The sequence below is a fragment of the Mus caroli genome, chromosome X (assembly GCF_900094665.2).
Source record: "Mus caroli chromosome X, CAROLI_EIJ_v1.1, whole genome shotgun sequence".
Taxonomy (NCBI): domain Eukaryota; kingdom Metazoa; phylum Chordata; class Mammalia; order Rodentia; family Muridae; genus Mus; species Mus caroli.
The window spans coordinates 113957614-113974731 of NC_034589.1; the positions used below are offsets into that span (position 1 = coordinate 113957614).

General features: G+C 34.3%; 1 non-coding gene and 1 pseudogene across 1 annotated transcript; one reads left to right on the forward strand and one right to left on the reverse strand.

Moving 5' to 3' along the window:
* Positions 1–5726: 5726 nt before the first annotated feature.
* Positions 5727–6572, forward strand: LOC110287317 (annotated as a pseudogene).
* A 9592-nt stretch (positions 6573–16164) lies between these two features.
* LOC115030256 lies at positions 16165–16271 on the reverse strand. The gene has a single exon (XR_003835848.1). It is a non-coding gene; the product is annotated as a U6 spliceosomal RNA (small nuclear RNA).
* Positions 16272–17118: the final 847 nt, after the last annotated feature.

Sequence of the window (17118 nt, forward strand, 5' to 3'; positions counted from 1 at the left end):
TTTTTGGATTTTGCATTTTCTGTTTTTGTTGTGTCCATGTTCTCTATGGAATCTTCTGTACCTGAGATTCTCTCTTCCACCTCTTGTATTATGTTGCTGATGCTCACATCTATGGTTCCAGATTTCTTTCCTAGGGTTTCTATCTCCAGAGTTGCCTCACTTTGGGTTTTCTTTATTGTGTCTACTTCCCTTTTTATGTCTTGTATGGTTTTGTTCATTTCCATCACCTGTTTGGATGTGTTTTCCTGTTTTTCTTTAAGGACTTCTACCTGTTTGTTGTGTTTTCCTGTTTTTCTTTAAGGACTTATAACTCTTTAGCAATGTTCTCCTGCATTTCTTTAAGGGATTTTTGTGCTTCCTCTTTATTGTCTTCTGCCTGTTTAGCAATGTTCTCCTGCATTTCTTTAAGTGAGTTATTAAAGTCCTTCTTGANCTCCTGCATTTCTTTAAGTGAGTTATTAAAGTCCTTCTTGATGTCCTCTACTATCATCAGGTGATATACTTTTAAATCCAGGTCTAGCTTTTCAGGTGTGTTGGGGTGCCCAGGATTGTGTGAGGTGGGAGTGCTGGTTCTGATGATGGTGAGTGGTCTTGGTTTCTGTTAGTAAGATTCCCTTTGCCTTTTGATATCTGGTACTCTCTGGAGTTAGTTGTTATAGTTGTCTCTGGTTAGAGCTTGTTCCTCAGGTGATTATGTTAGCCTCCATCAGCAGATCTGAGAGACTAGCTCTCTCCTTAGTTTCAGTGGTCACAGCACTTTCTGTAGGCATGCTTTCCTCTTGAAGGGAAGGTGCACATATATCTGGTGTTCGGACCTTCCTCCTAGCAGAAGATGATGGCCTGAAACAGTGCCTGTCCCAGAAGCTGTCTTACTTCTGTAGTCCACACTCTCACCTGTGCAGACTAGTCTTGGAGGGATCCAGGAACAAAGATGAGTTCCCCTGGTGTTCCAGGAAAGCCCTCCCGGGCAGGGTGGATTTTCTCCTCTGACAGGGAAGGTTTCTAGATGTCTGGAGTCCGAATAGGTGTCTGTCTCAGAAGCTGTCCTCTAGGGTTCTGCTTCCCTAATGCTGTCTCAGGTCCCGTGGGATTGGATTGGAAAAGAAGCTGTGTTCTACTCACCAGAGGTCCTAAGATCACGTGGAGACTCTTCTAAGGACCTTGGGGGTGTCTGCCAACTCCACGCCCAGGTGACCTGGTGCTGGCGCTGACTGGAAAAGATGTGTGACCCTAGTTAGGCCAGGTTTTCTCAAAAAATCTCAATTCTTAAAGGCATGGTGAAGAACACCAATCCTTAATAAGTAGAGGTTTAGATAAATATAGATTTCTTGAATAATATATACAAACTTTTAGCCATAATATAAATGAGCTTTGGAGATATAATGAATAACATAGTATAGGTGATAATGGTTATGTTTACTAATTTGAATTTGTTAAAAAATATAATTTATGCCTATGTCAAGTCAAATTCTATTATACATGGACCATATTTCATGTTTCTTTGTCAACTAGATATCCTAAAATTTCATAAAACAACATACCCAGTAGCAAGTTAGTAATCATTAAAATCAAAATATACTAAGTAATCAATGATTATACTTTTGATTACTTGTCCTCTGGATTAAGTACTTAAATGTCAAATGTGAGACAAGGACGAAAGGAAATATATAGTAACTATTACATTATGTTTTGTTTCTTTTTTCATTTGTTTACTCACTTTACAGCCCTCTTACTACTTCCTCCAGATTCTCTTCCTCCAGATTCTCGATCACATGCTTCCTCCTCCTTCCTTCTCCCCTCTTTCTCTGAGAGGGTGGAAGTCTCTGCAAGGCTAGGCACATCTTTGCCCACTGAGGCCAGGACAAGACCAACCAGTTAGAGGAAGATGACCAACAGGCAGGAAATAGATTTAGGGAGAATCTGGGCTCCATTTTTTGGTTCACCTACATGAAGACCAAGCTGAATATCTGCTAAATTTGTGTGGGAGTTAGGGTGGGGGTGAGGGTTGGTTCAGCCCCTACATGCTCTTTAGTTGGCGGTTCAGTTTCTGATAGTGCAAGGGTCCAGGTTAGTTGACTGTTAGTCTTCTTGTGGGGTTCCTATCCTGTCAGGGGCTATCAATCCTTTCCCTAAGTCTTCTATAAGACTACCTCCACTCTATCGAGTGTTTGGCTGTGGGTCCCTGTATCTGTTTCAGTCAGCCACTGGGTACAGCCTCTCACAGCACAGTTATGGTAAGCTAAGTTTTATTTCTTTAAATTTGAATCACACCTACAAATTTGAATCTTTCTTATCATTAATTAAAATTATTTTATTATCAAAATGTGTTTCTTTTAAACAATCATATATTCAAATTCATAAAACTTAAGTTTTGTAACTTTTTTGCTTGTTTGTTTTTGTGTTTTTGAGACAGGGTTTCTCTGTATAGCCCTGACTGTCCTGGAACTCACTCTGTAGACCAGGCTGGCCTTGAACTCAGAAATCTGCCTGCTTCTGCCTCCCTAGTGCTGAGATTAAAGGGGTATGCTTTACAGCCTGGCTAGTTCTGTTACATTGAAGAGCAAGCCTTATCCTTTTTGTTGTTGTTGTTGTTTTCTACTTTATATTAGAAGAATGATCAGTTTTAAAGAAAGCTGAGAAGAGTGATGCCATTTATAGAGCATAAACTGAAAGTTATATACAACTTGTAATATAACCTTCAATTCATAGTACTTAATACTTAATTCTTAAAAGAAATAAACTCTTCATTTTGCCTTCAGAAAACTCAGATGCTGAAGAATAACGAAGAAGTATAATTTCTTTAAGGAAAAAGCCTCAGTGTCAGCCAAATCTTACCTGAAAATCATTTCTATCAAGTGCTATTCTTGTACTCCTGAATAGTTTTATTCAGATTTTCACAGCCTCCTTGTTTGGTCTTTGCAAATAAAATTCGTACTCTGAATTATGACATAGTAAGTTATATGTATCAAACTGCTTCAGTTTAAATGACATTACTACATAGATCTAATAGGAATTTTCATAAACCTGTTTCATTATGTGTACTTTTCCCTCTTTCTTCAAAAATGTTGGGCTTGTATATACTTTAAAGCCTTCCAACATGAACTTCAAGCTCTAAGATTTAGTAAAATCTCTTTCAACTTTGTGTTATTCTAATTTATAAAATTAAAAAAAAAACAGATTGTCTATTTAATTAAAAAATCTAGACTATGTCATTTTGATGATATCTATGGTCAGAGTCACTTTCAATAAATAAGATTATTCAAATTCTTATAAATTTATTTTGATTTTAGGAAAATATTTGTAAATACAAAAGGTAAGTGTGAGGATAGATTGCCAAATTTGTTTATTTCTAATCATATTTAACCTTTGTGAATTTTCACATAGAAAATGGAGACTTTTAATTCATGCATTTTAATGGTACTTAAGTTTCCCTAAAATGCATTAGTGCATTCAATTAGTGTTATAATTAATATATGACTCGAAAGAATAGAGATTTGAAAATATTTGCTTGATTGAAGAACAAACATTCAAATTTAATTTATTTTTAATTGAGACTGAGAAACTAATGGCTTATAATCAAATTAGTAAATGGAAGAGGATTGCCTGACTCAGGTCTTACACATTTTAAGAAGGAAAAATGGTACTTCTCTGTGTTATCATATTTTATATGAAATTAATTTATTCAGCTTAACATGCCACATAACTTCCAACAACCTGTTTGTAATTACCTTGTACTTTCTGTTTTCTATTTGCATATATATTTCTATTATTTTTAGCAGTTTTCAGATCTTTGCTTATTATACTAAATTTCTGCTTTATTTGAACTTCAGAGATATATAATAAAAAACCTGGTACTTGTTAATATATGCAGTTGCAAATATGGCAATGACACATAGAATATTCAAATATTTATTGACTATATAATCAAGAATGCCAAATTGAACAATTAAAGTTAGGTTTCCATTTATAGAACACTGACACAGTTCTGACAAAGATTGACACGAATAGTTCAAACTCTGTAATAGTAAAGAGAATTTGCTTGTAGCCATGGGTTTTTCTAATCTTTTGATACTTAATTTTGTAATTATATATATTACCACTTTTATAAATATAATATTATCTGTGAAAAGTAAGTATGTTTAACTGATGAGATAATCTAGTTATCAACAATGCTAAAGAATTTAAATTCATTCTAAACTTTTCATTTTGTTTCTGTTTATTCTGTTTTTGTTTAGAATTATTGAATACTTAAAACATTGTTATATCAAACTTTTTTTTAAAGAAAATAAGTTAAAAATGTCTTGAATGCTGTAAAAGCAAATGATCTAGTTTTACTTTCCTTCTAACTGATCATAATTTCCAAGCCTGTTATGTATGAAACTATTCTGCATGTCATTCTCAGTCTCTTTAGCATCTTTTCTGCATCTTTCATGAGCTGTGATAAAAAAGACTCATCAATAATGAATACATACAATTCATATTTGTCCACTAACTCTGCAGTAAAGCATTTGATGCCAATATCGGTAGATATGGCATAGATCACATGATATAAGGAATGGAAGAATTAATTTCTAATGTTCCAATGTGAAAAACCTTTGCAAGTCACAGGACAAAGAAATCAAGAACAACAGAAGATACTATATCTGTAATAAATGAATGAGTCTTGTAAGTTAACTTTCAAGTTACACACTTGAAAGATTCAATTCAAGGGGCAGAAAGAATACTATTGCTAAAAGGAGGCTTATGTTTGAAATTCCATAATTTACCTTGTGGCATCACACTTTGATTTATATTAGCATGCAGAGGCCCTGGGGTTGGTAACACTTCAAGTGGTTATGAATAAATTTGTCATAGTGTGAGGAAAAAAATACTAAGAACATGTTTTTCAGGGATAGAAAAATAGGTCAAATTTGGATTTGCATAATAATGACACTGATGAGTAAGACATTTGCAATAGTAAAGAAAACAGGTTCTTAAACTCAAGAAAATGCAAATAAGCCAAATTCAGCCTTTAAATGTCTTTTGTAAAGTTCTTGTTTTCAGGTACAACAAAAAATGTCTTGTTTATACCCTTGAATTATTATTCCTTTTTGAGTCCTAAGTCACACCAGTTATCAATAGTTTTAAAAAAGTCTATATATTTTTTTTCTTTGTTTTGCTTTCTGGATATATCATGTTTTTCCATGTGTTTAATGTTATTGCAAACTAATAATTCCTAGATATAATAGAAAAATAATATAAATATATTTAACAAAGACATGCTTGTTTCTATTCTTGCCTTTGGTACATTACACTATTTGACTTGGGTCATGCTTCATAACCTGATTTTCGTAATGTCCTTTTAGAAAGATTTCTCTAAGAAATAAATGAAATAATTTTCTTATGTGTTAACACAGTGTCTATAGGTCAGTTAAATTCAATAAATGGTATCCGTAATCATGATAAGAATTATTTCACTGATAATAATAATAAAGAAATTGAGAATGTACTTTTTCAACAGAAGCTTTTGGCAAAGGTAAACATTGTTGTGAATTATTACTATATATACATATAGTATAATATGTATGTATATATATGTATGTATATACATATAGTATTAATTATATTAATAAGTAGATATATATCATTACTAGTTGCATAAACTTTTAATAATTAAAGCATAATATCAGTTAATCACCAACAAACAACTCTTTCCATTAAGTTTAGAGGACTTGGATGGTTTCATCATGGTGTCAATGCAGAAACAATTGCCAAAAGAACTGTTGGCTTTGAAGAATTACCCACCTCCAGGAATGACTTTAAATGAAAAGAGGGTTTATAAATCAATTATGGGGGCTGGTGAGATGGCTCAGTGGGTAAGAGCACCCGACTGCTCTTCTGAAGGTCCAGAGTTCAAATCCCAGCAACCACATGGTGGCTCACAACCATCTGGCGCCCTCTTCTGGAGTGTCTGAAGACAGCTACAGTGTACTTACATATAATAAATAAATCTTAAAAAAAAAATGAAATCAATTATGCAGTGGACCCTAGACATGGAAGTTTCACCAGGAAGCTTATATGAAGGGGAAAAAATTCAACTTTTGTTTGAATTTAGTAGTCATACCCTTTTAGTCTCCTCAGGTCATGTTTACTGGTGAAAAGTTCACATTCATCTTCATGTGTATATCAATGGTCATTATCTGTTTATCCATCCATTCTTTATTTTTTTATTTTTATTAGATATTTTCTTCATTTACATTTCAAATGCTATCCTGAAAGTCCCCTATACCCTCCCACTACTCTGCTCCCCAACCTCCATACTCCAGCCTCCTGGCCCTGGCATTCCCCTGTACTGGGTCATATAATCTTAACAAGATGGCTCAGCTGTTAAAGGCTAGACTCACAACGATTTATCCATTCTAACAGAAGACTTGTCCCCTAAGATATCAGCGCAATCAGTCTGTCTCAGCATTATCAGCATGCTTTCCAGCTGCAAAGAGAAGAGACGACGACCAGATAATTCTGTCTACTTGTGAACATGTAACAAGAATCCAAAGAAAACAAAATGGTGGTATCATGATGATACTTGTTGATGCCACTCTTCTCATCCCTGTAGCAGAAGGTAGTCCTACTGAAAAAATGAGCACTTCGATCATTCAGTCTTCGAACTTTATCCTTTGACTGGAAGTGACCTATAGGCAATGAGGCTATTTCCTTTTACTGCATTTTTACTTATGTGCATTCTGGGTTCATGTTGATTGCTGGTTCAGTCCAGGCAACTGACTGCTTTTATTGTACAGTATTAATGCAGGTGTCAGGAAATGTCAAATATAATTCCATATTTTAATTTTTATTTTTTTAAGCTTTTGGAAAAGTTCCAGGTCGTCATGTACTATATAATAGTGACTTCCTCAGTGGTTTGGGAACATTTATTGCCAGCAATGGATGTTGTAAAAGGAAGAGTTTTCTTAACTCCCGCCACTAGGTTATTAATGCATGATAGGACCTATGAAATGAATTTGTGAGTTGTTGTGGGATTATAAGGAAAGTGAGGGATCCAAAATTACATTGAAAGCCACTCCAAGTGCTTATATTTGGATTCTATGCACTGTGATCCTAAGGCTAACAGCATGAAATTACATGCGTCTTTAAAGGACCATAAGAAAGATTATTGCATATTGATTTAATTTTTATATCAGCTGTCAAATTGTTTTGACACGAAAAGTTTTTTGAGGAGTATTGGCAGAGAGGTACAATACGTTTTCCCTATGGTGAAAACAAATTCATTTGTTGTATATAGTCCTCAGTCTCTGAAGTAAAGGTATAAATAATAGGTTATGAATGATTTAACCAAGACATTATTTTGCAAGTAAAAAAAAATGGCAGTGATGATTAAATTACTGCCATCCATCATTTAGGACTGTTATTATTTTTCCAAGTATATTACACTCTGTTACTCCCTTCTAGCTATCAGCATGAGCCCTATTGCCTAACACTATTTCATTTATTTATGTTTGGAAAAAATCCATAAACATTTTTGTTAATAATATTGTTTCTTTTGTTATATTTTCAGTTGTTTAAATGTTACAATACAATAATTGAAAGAATTTTGTCAATTTTTTTCTTGTAAATTTTCTTTACTTGTATCATCTTGTCCTTCAATACCATACCCTAAAATGAGAAACATATTTTTTAACAGAGGCTTAATATTTTAACAACAAAAAGGGCCTTACAGATCATATCATTAAGTAAAACTCTTCTCATATAATTTTCCTTATATACAAAAATTTTCTTTCAGATGGTTTTATTTTGAACAATAGCATTTATACACATGTATAAACCCATGAACACAAAGAGACATAAAATAATCCAGGATAACAAATAATGACATTTCTCTTAAGGAAAATTCAATTGTAAAATCACTAATTAATTCACTGTTTTGTCATATATCCTTTAGATAACTACAGCTTTAATAAAATGCTTCTTTCAACTAAATACAGAAAACAACCACTTATATGATTCAGTAATCGGTAGTTAGACTTTTGTATTAGACCTACTTATTGGAGAGAGTGGTAATTAATGTTTTTTTTTTTTCAAATAGACATGGGAAATCAATAATATCAACACTCCTATTCTAAATGGTAATTAGAGTGAGTAACTCTTTAAACAACTACTACTACCAAACATGGTTCTGGAAAAGGAAGCTAAGCAAAATAAAATTAATTTTTTAAAAAATCATTGTGGGGATGTAGACACTGGTTTAGTATATTCTACCAATAAAGAAATAAAAAATAAAAGAGGAATTTTTATGAAAGACTTTGCAAATTAGTATGACTTTGAGATCCATCCCCTCAGACATATTTATGCTTGAATATCAGAGACACGTATATAAATAAATATGTGACAAGTTAGAGTGAAATAGGTACCTGAAAATAAAAAAAAAATATTGAAAGGAAAGTGTCATATATGAGGTGAGTAGGTATGAAGTATGAATGTATGCCAGAATCTTTGTAGCTGGTGACAAAAAAATAGGTATGTATGAGTCTTAGGCCATAGAATTGTACCACTTACTTACAAAATTACAAAGTTAAAGCTATGATATATATATATATATATATATATATATATATATATTCCTGAACAGAACACCAATTGTTCATGTTATAAGATACACTATTGAGAAATGGGACTTCATGAAACTGAAAAACCTACTATAAGGCAAAGGAGACAGTCAACCAGATAAATCAGCAACCTACAAATTAGGGAAAGATCTTCACCAACACTATACCCAAGAGCACACTGACAACCAGACATCAGATGGAACTCAAAGAGTCTTGTAGAAGAGTGGGACATAGAATTGTGCTGGCTAGAGGGGTTGAGGATATGACAAGAAGAACTATAGAGTCAACTAACATGGGCACATGAGGGTCGCAGACATAGCCATTAAGCCAGAAACATGCAGGGGCTGGACCTAGGTTCCTTACATATTTGAAGCAGATATGCAGCTTAGTCTTCATGTAGAATACTTTCCAAAAGGAACTGGGGCTGTCTTGGTCTCTGTTCCCTGCCATCAGAACTCCCTTCCCCCTACCTGGACTGCCTGGTAACAGAGGCAGAAGATGATCTGAATCTTGCTGAAATCAGATGTCTCAGGGTAGGGTGGTTCTCAAGAGGGTGCCCCTTTGCTGATGAGAAAATAAGGGGCAAAGGGTGGAGGGTTTTTAAGGGGAGGAGGGGGAAGAGAGGAGGAATGGGGTATAATTTGGATGTAATGTAAATAAAATGTAAATTACTGGGAAAAATAAAATAAACAGACAATATAAACAAGACATAGAGAATCAGTGTCTTGATAATCAGTTTCAGAATGAAAACACATTAGAACTTTCACTTTGTTAAAAACAAAAAAATGATGAAAATAAGCATTGTCATTTCAAGCCTCTCATCATTAATAATTAATAATTGAGTCATTTTTAAACTTTATCATGTTAATAAGAATTTTTTTGGGTCAGCATAATATTGGAAGAGTGACAAAGAGTGCTGAAAAATATTTTCTGTACATGAAGAGATTATGACACTAATAAACGTACAGAAGCTGTGATTACCTACAGCATGACATAGGAAGGGGTCTGATGAATCTCAATTCCTAGATATGGAACAATTTATAATTGATGGCTACTGGAAAACAAGTGCTACTTTTGTCTGTTTGTTTGTTTGTTTGTTTTCAGAAATGTGGTCCCTAGAAGGTTCTTACGCTCTAATGGGTAGCATGCATGCATAGCAGCTCTAATTGTAGTTACATGGTAATAAAAACAACAGCAAAAACAAAAAATAAAACAGATATCTAGTTGGTGGGTAAAATGCAAAGAGGGTTACTCATTGAGTTGTAGGAGAAAATTTCAGGGAAAGATCTGTGTGTGTGTGTGTGTGTGTGTGTAAAATTCTTAAGAAGAAAGAAATTATTTAAAAAGCAGATACTTACAAAGTATATACATATTGTTGAATGTCTATCCTTACTAGTGAGAATTTGTTTGTTCCTACTATGGATAATTCTACTATAAACAGATAAATTGGAATTCTTCAAAATTAAACTTCCATTTTAATAGTAACAGCAAAATACAAATGTAATATAATCTGCATAAAGGTGTCAACATTGAACAAGATATGTGACCTTCATAGCAGTTAGAAAATCATACCAGAACCATTGAATATACAAAAAATATTCATATTTAAATCACTCAAATGGAGATACTCCAAAGCCAATTATAAGCATGGAAAAGCAGCAAGTCTAAATAGAGATTTACATTATGAAAACTAAAGACACAGTGAGCTATCATTTATATACATATATATATAATATCATTTATATATATATTTATTTATAATTTAGATATAATATAAAATGCTTGATAAGTAAATGAGAAAACTTTAAACTTCCATAAAACCTTTTGATATAAAAGTAAAATAGTATAGCTATTTGAGAAAACTGGGCCCTACAGTAGGGATTAGTAATACACTACTACACTATTATAGACAAAGTAATGGATCTTATCCGTACTACAAAACTAATTAGTATACAGTTGCCTATTTATACTACGTGAATGCATGCAAGAGAAATATAAATTATAGTCTAATGGAAAATTATACATAAATATTTTTAAAATTAATAATCACCAAAATAGTGGAAGAAACTTCAGTTGCCCATTAGTAAATAGATGGGTGACCAAAATGTTATGTATCTATTCAAGTTGTATCATTTTACAACTAAGAAGAAAGAAATAGTGATATGTGCTGATCTTAAGAAGAGTCACAGAAAACTTATTCTAAATGAATTTAATCCCCAAGGTAACATATAGTATAATCCATGTGTAAAGAAAGTATTAATGGTTACTTATGTCTGCTGTGGATGAAATAATTAGAGATCTAAAATGAGTTATACATTTATAAAAGATTATGGAAATAAGAATATGTAGTATTACAAATTCTGACAGTATCAAAAGCCATTAAATTATATACTCTAATTAGATAAATTGTATGGAATGCTAATAAAAACCTCAATCAAACTGAGGAGCACTAAACATGATCTAAATAACCACAAAAGAGAAATATATTTTTAGAAGTGAAATCTATATCATCAAATACTTACTTACTTGCTGAATGAATTAATTAAAATTATTTAATATAGAGCCAGGCCTGGTGGTGCATGCCTTTAATCCCAGCACTCAGGAGGCAGATGCAGGCAGATTTCTGAGTTTGAGGCCAGCCTGGTCTACAAAGTGAGTTCCAGGACAGCCAGGCCTGGACAGAGAAACCCTGTCTCAAAAAAATAAAAACAAAAAAACACAAAAAAACAAAAACAACAAACAAACAAACAAAAAAAGCAAAAACAAAAAACAAACAAACAAAAAACAAAACAAAAAATTAATATAGGACACAACTGCTTAGGGATAGATTATTAAATTTCAAATTTAAAGTAATTCAAAAGAGTTCATAAAATAAAAGTAAGTCTTTAAGCAATAATTTTAAATATAATATCAAAGATACTTTGTAAACATTCCAACTCAATTCTTCAATGAATTAGAAAGGGGAATTTGCAAATTCATCTGGAATAAGAAAAAACCTAGTATATCAAAAAATCTTCTCAGTGATAAAAGAACCTCAAGTGGAATCACCATGCCTGACCTAAAACTGTACTTCAGAGCAATTGTGATAAAAACTGCATGGTACTGTTATAGTGACAGACAAGTAGACCAATGGAATAGAATTGAAGACCCAGAAATGAACCCACACACCTATGGTCACTTGATCTTTGACAAGGGAGCTAAAACCATCCAGTGAGGGAAAAAAAAAAAAGACAGCATTTTCAACAAATGGTGCTGGCACAACTAGCGGTTATCATGTAGAAGAATGCGAATTGATCCATTCCTATCTCCTTGTACTAAAGTCAAATCTAAGGGGATCAAGAAATTCCATATAACACCAGAGACAGTGAAACTTATAGAGGAGAAAGTGGGGAAAAGCCTCGAAGATATGGGCAGAGGTGAAAAATTCCTGAATAGAACAGCAATGGCTTGTGCTATAAGATCGAATCAACACATGGGACCTCATAAAATTGCAAAGTTTCTGTAAGATAAAAGACACTGTCAATAAGACAAAAAGGCCACAAACAGATTGAGAAAGGATCTTTACCAATCCTAAGTCAGAGAGGGGACTAATATCCAATATATATATATATAAAGAGCTCAAAGAGGTGGTCTCCAGAAAATCCATTAACACCATTAAAAAATGGGGCTCAGAGCTAAACAAAGAATTCTCCCCCGAGGAATACAGAATGGCTGATAAGCACCTGAAAAAATATTCAGCATCCTTAATCATCAGGGAAATGCAAATCAAAACAACCCTGAGATTCCACCTCACACCAGTCAGAATTGCTAAGATCAAAAATTCAGGTGAGAGCAGATGCTGGTGAGAATGTGGAGAAAGAAGAACACTTTTCCACTTTTGGTGGAATTGCAAGCTTGTACAACCACTCTGGAAATCAGTCTGGAGGTTCCTAAGAAAATTGGACATAGTACTACCGGAGGATCCCACAATATCTCTTCTGGGCATATATCCAGAAGATGTTCCAACTGGTAATAAGGACACATGATCCACTATGTTTATAGCAGCCTTATTTTAAAAAGCCAGAAGCTGTAAAGAACCCAGATGTCACTCAACAGAGGAATGGATACAGAAAATGTGGTACATTTACACAATAGAGTACTACTCAGCTATAAAACGAATGAATTTTCCTAGGCAAATGGATGGACCTGGGGGATATCATCCTGAGTGAGGTAACCCAATCACAAAAGAACACATATGAATGTTGACGGGGCCAGCCAGTGGCTCACATGTCTGGGTTTGAGCTTGGAAGGCATCTTAGAATCTGGAAGAAAAGAGGGAGCCTAGGCAGGTTGAGAAATAATGGAATCAACACAACTAGTCTGCTCAAGGTTCAAAATTTTAATGGCAGACACGCTTTATAAAAGAGTGGGGAAAGTCCATTCCTGCGATTTTATCCTGGGAGCCTGGAAACATCTGCAAGTGATGATGTGCAGGATAGGGTGTAGTCTCCAGAATAGCTCCAGGGCCTCTCAGCAGGTAGCAGTATCTTGAAGAAGAAGAAAAACAGCAGTGGCAGAACAATAGAGTGATATAGGGAGGAAAGCTCCACCCTAGATAATCTCCTTAGTGGCAGCAAGGTCAAGTTCTGGCTAAGCCTGCTTCAGGCTTATGGGAGGCTAAAATATGTACTCACTGGTAAGTGGATATTAACCCAGAAACTTAGAATACCCAAGATACAAGTTGCAAAACACATGAAACTCAAGAAGAACAAAGACCAAAGTGTGGACACTTTGCCCCTTCTTAGAATTGGGAACAAAACTCCCATGGAAGGAGTTACAGAGACAAAGTTTGGAGCTGAGACCATCTAGAGACTTCCACACCTGGTGATCCATCCCATAATCAGCCTCCAAATGCTGACACCACTGCATAAGCCAGCAAGATTTTGCTGAAAGGACCCTGATATAGCTGTCTCTTGTGTGGCTATGCCCTGGCCTGGAAAACACAGAAGTGGATGCTCACAGTCAGCTATTTGATAGAACACAGGGCCCCCAATGGAGGAGCTAGAGAAAGTAACCCAAGGAGATAAAGGGGTCTGCAAACCTGTAGGTGGAATAACAATATGAACTAACCAGTACTCCCCAGAGCTTTGTCTCTAGCTGCATATGTAGCAGAAGATGGCCTAGTAGGCCATCATTGGGAAGAGAGACCCCTTGGTCTTGCAAACTTTATATGCCTCAGTATAGGGGAATGCCAGGGCCAAGAAGTGGGAGTGGGTAGGTAGGGGAGGAGGGGAGGGTATGGGGGACTTTTGGGATAGCATTTGAAATGTAAATGAAGAAAATACCTAATTAATAAAAACATAAAATTTGTCTTTAAACTGCTAATATTAAGAGTGTAGTGTTGCTATGAAAATAAGGCCATTTAAAAATCATAAATATACTTGTAGTATAGTCCAAATTTCTGAGAGTATTAATTTTTTTGACAATACATGTGAAATAAGCAACATGAAATTAAGGGAAGTTTATCTTGCCTTATAATTGCCATTTACATTCATCAGTACCATTAAAGGTGTGTTATTCTCATGATAGTTAGGAAGTGAGCAATGTGTTGGGGTGGGGTACAAGATATCAGTCTCTCATCCTAGGGTACATTCAGTGACCTCATTTTTTTTCCATTAAGTTCTATCTCATAAAGTTTCCACCAACTCCCAATTGCATCATTTTCTCAAATGCCAGGTTTTGGAAGGAAATTTATGATATATATCATGAAAGATGTGATCATTAGTGCATGTCAGCTGCTTACGTAATACTGCAATTAAAATTAATTCTTTTTTAAAGTTATCTAAAATAATTTCTATGTATGGCATTACTGTGCGAAAATCATGAGCTTTTTGAGATTTTTTTGGGAAAATATCTTTAACATAATGTTATATAGCATAGAAACTGTTAATTTAAAACTTAGAGATGACAATTTGGGGAAAAAAGATTTGGGTGAGTTTTAGAACCATTCTTAAAAATAATATTAATGCTATGACAGAACACATTCCTGGTATGGGTAATTGCCCCAAACTAGTAACTGGATTGATCACCGGCCCTGAGAGGAATTATAATAATATTTTATGATGAAAGGACATAATAGCATATTGCCCCCTAATTTTTTCTGTTTACACACAATGAATAGAACTCTTTCAACCCTCATCAGAGAAATTTGAAGTAGAGAGCTAATACAGAGACCAACAACTAGCCAACATGCAGAGAATAAAAGACTACAGGTTGCTAATCTGTAAATATGACATCTATTTCATACTACTTCATCCCAATGTGTACATTTCATTTGCATTTTTTCAGATGAATGGATGACAGGCATACTCAAGCCTTACAAATACATGGCTTGGGCTGAGCTCAGAGTTTTTCTATTCAAAAATCTCTAGGTCAATGGCTAGAAAATTCTAGCTTCCATACAATCTAATCTTGAAGGTTTCAGCTTTCATGCAACTTTTGCTAACATATACCTAATATGTTTCAGCTCACAGAATTATATCTGAATAAGATGACCCTTTCTAGATCTTTATGAACTCTAGTTGACTGATTCAACTTAGTTGTTCTTGCTCAAAACTCCTCTCCAAGATGACTGGTTCAAACTGGCTTCTTTTGGCCTCATACTGAATTGCTTTGTTTCTGAAAAACTGTCTCTGAATTCCACTAGCAGAACTGAAATGAACTCAACTGGATTCAACTGAGTTGTTCTTAACTACAAAGAACTAAATTCAAATTCACTGCATTGCCTGAATTTACCTGAACTGTATTCATTTGAATTCCTCAATTACTCTGTGTTGTTATTAAGTATTGCCTCTTTCCTGTTTGTTCTAATGAGAGTTAGTCTTATCCTATTTCTGACTCATTCTATCAAATCTTTCTTTGAATTTTCACTTTGTCTGACTCTCCCTTAGACTTCATTTTCAAACATGGCAGCTTTCTTTTACAAACTAACTGTAACTTCATTGTTTGGTGTTGAAGGTGTGTACTAAGGATATAGCTGTGTTCCAGCTACAGTGATTAAAAGTGTGTCAATCGAGAGAGATCACACAGACCTAGAAATACTTTGGATGTGATCTCTTGCAAGCACAGCAATATTGATGGGTTAAATTTCCTCTACAACAATGCAAAAAGATCATGATAAAATAATGGTGGATTGATAGAATAGGTGGCCCTACACCTATACACATACAGGCCACACTAACTAGAATCAATGTGTTTTTGTAGTAGGATCTGATGATATTTTGGATTTCCTCAGGATCTGTTGTTAGGTCTCCTTTTTCATTTCTGATTTTGTTAATTAGGATATTGTCCCTGTGCCCTCTAGTTAGTCTGGCTAAGGGTTTATCTATTTTGTTGATTTTCTCAAAGAACCACTTCCTGGTTTGGTTGATTCTTTGAATAATTCTTTTTGTTTCCACTTGGTTGATTTCAGCCCTAAGTTTGATTATTTCCTGCCTTCTTCTTTTCTTAGGTGAATTTGCTTCCTTTCATTCTAGAGCTTCTAGGTGTGCTGTCAGGCTTCTGGTATATACTCTCTCTAGATTCTAAAAATATGGAACACTTCATGAATGTGTGTGTCATCCTTGTGCAGGGGCCATGCTAATCGTCTCTGTATCGTTCCAATTTTAGTATATGGGCTACTGAAATGAGCATGACTCAATGTGTTTTTAAAAATTCATCACATGAGTTTGGGAAGGAAAAAAATGGGAAAGGGATAGAGGAAAAATTTGACAGGAGAGAATTAGGAGTACATTTCTTCAAATAAGTTATATGTATCTAGGAAACTTGAAAGCAACAATAATAAATGACATAGAAATAACTGCATATAAGATCACTGCATTTTTCTTTTTACTAAATTTTCAGTGATTTCAACTCTTCTGTATAACACAAAGTTTAAATTAGAAAGGAAAGCAGTAAAGGAATGATGATATACTAAATTTTGGAAGAAAAATATTCTAAGTATGAGGACTAGAGAATAGTCTCATAGTTTAGAGCAATTCCTCCTCTTGCAGAATATCTAGATTTGTTTCCTGGAACCCATATCAGGTAACACACAACTACCTATAGCTCCTTTTCCAGAGCATTGAACGTACTTTTCTGCCTTTACTGGGCAGTTGCATATGGGTGGTACATGTAAAGATGTACACAGAGACATACAGATTAATTAAAACACATAAAAATACCAAAAAAAAAAACATTGTAATCTATCCAAAGTTTCAATTAATTAAAAATAATATGCAATACTGAAACAGTGAGGGAGGAATACCACAATGGATTTGAGAGTCACTTCAAAAGGATGACTTACAAACTCTGGAGATAAATGAAATACAAATTTTTTTGAATGGAAGATGAATAAAGGAACCAATGAAAGTCAGCCTGAAAATGGTAGATAATCTACAATTTGATTTTATTTTTGTTGGGGGAAGGGAGAGGCACTGCTTAACTTTTACAGTTTTTAGTGCCAAGGATTAACCTGAGTACTTTTAATGTTCTACATAAA